Genomic DNA, 7,083 nt, shown 5'->3' with positions numbered 1-7,083 from the left:
TCTCAAAAAAAAAAAAAAACAAATATAATGAAACTGTCTCATTCAACTTTGGCAGATGTGAGAAATATTGGAAAACTTATTTATGAAAAAAAAATTCCTGTTGCCAATGGAAAAACAAGATGAAAGAAAAAATATAACTTCCAGCACAATTGATACCCCAGTGTGGACAAAGGTGGGCTTCTGAGAATTAAAGCATCTAAGCCGCAAATGCTAACATTGTGATGGATAGCCAAATGCAGGACAATCGCTTACGGAATATTCTCAGCGTATGGATTCTGCACAGACGGACAGACGGCGTACAACAGCACCCCCTCTGGACTAGATGAGTTTTAGTGCCCCAGACTAGATGATCCTAAGACTGTGTTTGTACTAATGTGAACTCTAAATCTAAAGTAATAAGAATAATTACAGTGGTGATTATAACCATTCATTATCATGAGAATAATGTTTATAGCATTAAAAGTGATTACAGGGTTTCTGCTTCCCTGGATGGGGAGGTATGATTGTTTTTATTTTCTTTTATTTTTCCCATTTTCTTTCTTTGCCTGTATGGTCTTCTCTGCACCATTTCGGATAAACAATGCACAATCCTGTACCCCTCATCTTCTTCGTCCTTCCCCCCTCTTCCTCTCTTTATCTCCCCCCCTTCCCTCCCTCCCTCCACGCTGTGACTCAACTGTTCTGTATGTCGTTATCCAACAAGAACAATACAAAAGCTGTTTATAAAGAATATTAAAAATACCATATTCTTATGTTAGAGGTGACTGTTGGTGTCGGTTTATTTTTCCCCGCCAAGTGACCGTTATGCAGGGAGGGGTGAGACAGAATGTAATGAGCGTGGAGAAAGAGGGGAGCAGTCATGATGGGAAATTAAGGCTAGCAAAAACAGAAAGAATACAGGAAGCGTGGAGAGGTGGAGAGGAACGGGCCCAAAGTGAGACATGTGGTAACTAGACAGAACCCAGAACACAGACTCATACCAGAGAAACAAGTACTTAAAGTGGCAAATTCGCAAACGTGCACTCAAGAAATCATCCAGGTAAGTGGCAAGGGAACATACACACACACGCATGCACACACACACACACACACACACACACACACACACACACACACTCACACACGCGTACCCACGTGCACACACAGTGCAGTGCAGCTGTGAATAATTTAAAAAACAGCAGATGTATTTATGAGATTGTCATAGCAAATCTGTAGACACTCAAAGTTATTATTATTATTAATGGAACTTTAGAACATAAATTCTATTTCCTGTTTTTTCCTCTCCATGATGGGAATTGATCTACAAGTGAGAGTGCAATTTAGTTCGTTTTTTTCCGGTAAACAACATGAGCGGCAGAAAAAGTTAGTTTTATGCATGGTTGAGGATGGTCCCAGAATTACTTTTAAATTGATGAGCAGCTCCGGCGGCTGATTGCGCTCGGCTCACACTCGATCATGTCACCCCTCGCCCCCACGCCTCTCCCTCCCCAGAGCTGGGGGCGGGGCGGGGGTTGCTGTCTCTGACCCCAATCACAGCACACACCTCTCGACCCGGAGAACGCCTGACCTCATGGGGAAAGCAAACAATTTTCAGGCTCTTAAACCGGGATCTTCTCTACCCTGAATGATATTAGTCACAGCATTTGGATTTTACTTGTGAGTACCCCCATAATTTTTGCTTATTTGCTTAATTGTGTGTGTGTGTTCTGCATGCAGTAAATAGTAATTGGAATTGCTTGCACTCCATAAAAACTCCTTTCCCATCCTGCAGCTAACTTGGTAAATATGCCCTTTGTGCATACAACCAGAGAAGACATAAAGTATAATGAGCTGCAAGTCTTTCCAGATTAAATTTACTGCAGAGTGAGGGAATAAAATGACACTTTGTTGCCGTTACCCACCCAGTATGATCCTATTGCCTACAGCCTGCAGACACGTCAGAAATGAAAAGTTGTTTTCATTTAATTTACATTTGTAACTTAGAAAATCAATTAACACACACGTCACACACAGTCAGGGCAACACTAACTACAAAGAAACAGTAAAAAATTTATGTCAAAATGTGAGATAAAAAATAGTCAATATAAAAAAATGTCAATATATGTCTCTTTTAAGTATTTTAAGTATAGAAGTTGTGGCTGTTTTTATATCTGTAATCCTGTACATATTATAACATATTTTACAAATGAAATTAACATTAAATGTTTGAGCTCAGCAAAAACTGAGTGCATGACACCTATATACATTGTGTTTTTAATTAAACTTATTTTAATTTAAAATTTGTTAATGTATTTGCTGTATTTATTAAGTGTACTATGTACGTGCATATATTAAGAATGAATTGCACCAAATGGTGCGGTTTCTCAGTGTATACATGCAGTTGGCGGTGATGATGCGCCCCGAGGCAAAGCCAAGGGCAATTACCACCCCCTGAAGTTATCTTTGATGGAGGGCAGCACGGAGGATGCTGTAGCTGTGGAGACAGCTTTGGACCGATGCCCTGTCACGGACGTTTAGCTGTCTCCAGTAATGCCAGCCCAGCTTCAAAGGTGAGGCAAACCGCCGCGCTAACACTGGTCCACGTGCTGCTTTGAGGGCCCAGCTAGCGAGCTGATTACATGAATCACGCTCCCCAAAGCATTTAGCCCACCGGCTCATTTGCATCACTGCCTCGGATACAGTGCAACTAGCAGGGCAGTGATGAAACGTCCATGTAAGTGGGCATCCCGAGTGGGCACACCATGTGACCTATTCTGTGAAAAATATCTGTTGGCGCAAGTGGAACAGGTGTGTAAAATGGAATATGCTATTTCTAAAGGTTTGGGTGAAAAAGGGGAGGGGGTATAAAATAGTAGATTAAAATTGAATTTAGAAACATGTTTGACATATCTGAAATGTACTGTACAGTTCTGTACTGCTTTGCTGAAGTAATTTCACTGGAGATTAGAACATGGATTTGCACTGTAGGTGTGCAGGATGTCAAATGTGACATGTATTTTTCCCATAAATATCCCATTGAAGTATCATGTTTTATGCCAGTTTTAACCAAATTTCTTTTTTTTTCACAGACATATCTAATTGGAAATTATATATTCAAGACAAAAATAAATATTTAGTTATATGGTGAAGTTTTATTTAGCATTTTCAACATTTACTAAACATTTCAAGTACTAACAAATAACATAGAAATGAAAGTATTTGCCTCCAAGCTTAACTCCACAATGAAATATTAAAAACATGTAAGTTCAGTGCCCTCAAAATAAAACTGTATTGTGCCTCCATCCAAAACACAGATGACATAGTTGAGTGGAAACTGATTGCTCATGTACATCAACGGCAATAACCAGTAATCTATGGGAAAGTTCAGTTTGGAGTTGAAGTGTATTAAAGCTGTGGTCTGACATACATGTGAGGCAGTAGTGTACCTCTTTAGACAACACTCTTGTTCCATCAGTAAATGGAGGAAAATGTGGAATAAACAACAGTGGCAAATTGCTTAAATCTGCAAGAAAAAAACGTGAATATAATGCATTTCGTATCACATTAAGTACCCCATATGTGGTTTGCTGAAAATAGGGATTGATGGCTAACTAAAACGATTGGTAGGTAGAATCATAAGCAACATAGCTATCTACCTATTCCACATCTAGAAAATGCTACACCAAATGAAAAAATGACTCGTATTTTGAACTAAATAACTAAATTGCAATTCTACCACTTTTTTTACAGTAATATCAACGCTGATTACCAATATGGTTCTGTGATAAAAAGACATTTTAATATCAACACTTTAATATGTGACTTTCTAAAGCCATATATAAGATCTAACAGATTTTGAAAGAGTTAATATGGTTAGCCCGCATTGCAGGTGCTTCAGTTACAGAAATGGCAAAATATTTAACGAGTCAAGGGGAGCAGTCTTGAAAACAGCATACACCAAACAAGCTGAATCTGAAGTTAAAGTCCACTGAGAGGCATAGACACTTAACAAGATAGTTTCCATAACCACAAAACAACAGCCTCAAAAATTACCACAGCACCGAATCTATGACTCCATGACCCCCTCTCAACAAAACCTGTATGTCATGAGCTTCACAAAGCTGATATTTATGGTAGGGCTGCCTTTTGATAATCAAGGCTAATGTGTGGTAATGTCTAAGCTGGTATAATGAGCACAAAACCTTGACTTCTGAGCAGTGGAAGAAGATAATGTAGTTTCATGAGTTATACTTTACTCTTTTTCCTACATCTGGAAGGGTTTATGTTTGGAAAAAGCCAAAGGAATGCTCCAAATCACATTGCTTGTTCCCAGCTGTTAAACTTAAACTGTTAAGCTGTGATGGATCTATTGTGGCAGTATGGGCAGCTGTTCTTTGAGAGTGATTCCAATTAGTACTCCGCATGGTAAAAAAAAAAATAGGGCCAAGGGATACCAAGCCATTGCTGGTGACCGGGTGTACACCATGCAAACATTGTTTCCTCAAGATGTTCCCATATTCCAAGATGATAACTAACCAATACACACTGGTAAATGGATTCAAGAGTGGCTTCATGAACACCAAGATGCAGTTAAGTACCTTCCATGGCCTGTTGCAATTATCAGATCAGAGGCTTTCCCTCTTGAAGAATGGTCCAATATCCCAGAAGCAGTTCAAAACCTGTATGACAGCATTCCAAGCTAGACTGAAGCTGTTCTAAAGGCAAATGGCAGCCCAATTCCGTGTTAGTTACTTAAAATATTCAATAATCATATATTGGTTAGTGTTTTCATTATTTTGTCTATCCCCTGTGTATGTATCTATGTGTGTATGTGAGTATATATGCATACATGCACAGTATGAACATATTACATGCATACTACATGCACAAATGTGATTCAGTTTTCTGTATTCTATATGTATAAAATAAATGTTATTCATTTTTCCTAGTAAAAAAATGGGCCATAATCTGGATGAATCTGAAAGCCTCGAAAGGAACTTGGTAAGTACTGAATGCCGAAAATGTGTCGGTATTTGCAGTGCAGCTTTTGATGAAGCTTCCTGTCACTGCTATGTGGCTTTAATTAAAAGCAAGCATTTGGAAAATGTAAAAGAAGGGGAGAGAGAGAGAGAGAATCTGCTTGAACAAGAGGAGCTGCACAAGGGGAGGCTTGTTAATTAAAAGAATAAACGACATCACATCACCTGCCTCTCCTTCTCCCTGCTCCTCCTCTCCCTGGGTCCCTGGCTCCCCAATCAATCATAAATCTAATATTGCCTCCATCTATATAAACCCTTGCTATTCACAATGCTTTTAATCTGCTTATTTATTTATGCAATAGATGCCTAACCCCACGACAACAGCCAGCAGCCCCCCCACCCCCTACCCTCCCAAACATAACGCCCTCTATCATGACTACAGATAGATGAGGGCCTAAAATTGGAGCAAAAGACCGCAGAAACCCTGGGGTAGTATAATCTGACAGAGCAGCAGCTTTGATATGGCAACAAGTAAAATGCAATAATTCAGCTACCCATTCAAAGGTTAAAGAAAAAAGCTCCAACAAATATCTCTGCTGCCATGGTTTCATTTTACCCAATGCTGACCCAATTTGTGTCCTCCAGGTGTTTTTTTTTCCTGAACTGAAAGGTTCATGCGCTGGTGCTAACCCATAAACCACCACAATTACCTGATCTCCAGGCTTTGTCTACTCTGAAAGATTGCAAATGTCATTTCAAGCGACCGAGGCTATTCAAAGCTGCAGATGTGCTGAATCTGAATCATTCGGCAGGCTAAATCCAGACCACGTGTATTGTGCTGAGAAGGTAACCACTTCCCCTTTTCAAAGTCTCTCTCCTCTAAAAGCACCGAGCTTTTGCTGACAGCATCACCTACTCCCAGTCCATTTTGATCATTCTTTGCATGAACACTTTATCAAAAGCTAAATCTAAATTTGACCGTGTTTTTGTCATGGGACTTAAAGGAGACCTTCGGTGTGTTTATTTTTATGTCAGTACATGTAAATAGTACTTTTTTCATGAATTATTTGTGTGATGTGGCAATAATATGGGTTGAGCCATACAATTCCTGCAATATCAGCTTGATTTGTTTTTATTTATAGTATTCAACATCTTGTAAAGCTTGTGCTTTTTAAGGAATACAGATCAGCTTATAAAGAATGTTTTTAAAGTTATAACATTATTATTACATAATTAGTAATACAATAGTTACAGTATTATTACATATTTACCCATGCAATGGTTATTCTGCAGGGATCCTTCTGATGCACATATCAGTCAGTACTTCGCCTCCAGTAAATAAAAAAGGGAGCAACAATGAAAACAAAGGAAAACACCCCCAGGGCTCAAAGGGTTAAACCTTGGCGCTTACCCCAGCTATATTGGAAATTCCTAGAGGAGGACTTTATTACAGTTTATTACAATGACATCTCTGTGTTATTGACTTAAGACACTCGGGCCCATAGAAGCGCTCTGTGTCTACCCTGGAGGTGATCAATGACTGCACTTAACACCTAAGATCAATTTTGGTGAGGGAGCAATATAAAGAGAGTCAGGGCTCCGATTGAGAGGAAGAACAGTGAGGCCCCGTCGTTCCGACTGCGCGGCCGAGCTACGGGGCCCCGAATGGCTCCCCCTAAAAACACCCTCGCAGCACTTTCTGCCGCACTTAATCACCCTGCCCTCCGGAGCCGGCGGATCCACGCTGCCGCTCGAAATCCTTTCATTCCGCGCGGCACCTCTATCTGCTCGGGTTCTCTAATTCCATTAGCTCTGTGCTGCCTCCCGCTCTGCAAAGATGCGCGCCGGGTTCTGAGTCCTGACGCGCACACCCTCCCTGTGAACTGCTACAGGCCTGCACCAGACTGAACTGGCTGAAAATACAGATTTCTTCTCATTTACAAGGGAGTATGTGCGTGTGTGTGTGCGTGTGTGTGTGTGTGCACGCGTGCATGCATGCCTGTGAGTTATCCAGGTTAAATTGACTTCGGGAGGAATGCAGTGAATTCCTCATTTTTCTTTCTTCGTGCAGGAGAGCCAGGAGTGCGGAGGCTGTAATCGATGGGAAGAGAGGGAGCCAGGGCTG

The sequence above is a fragment of the Megalops cyprinoides genome, chromosome 3, assembly GCF_013368585.1.
Source record: "Megalops cyprinoides isolate fMegCyp1 chromosome 3, fMegCyp1.pri, whole genome shotgun sequence".
In the NCBI taxonomy this organism is placed as follows: Eukaryota; Metazoa; Chordata; class Actinopteri; order Elopiformes; family Megalopidae; genus Megalops; species Megalops cyprinoides.
This window is presented reverse-complemented; position numbering follows the sequence as displayed.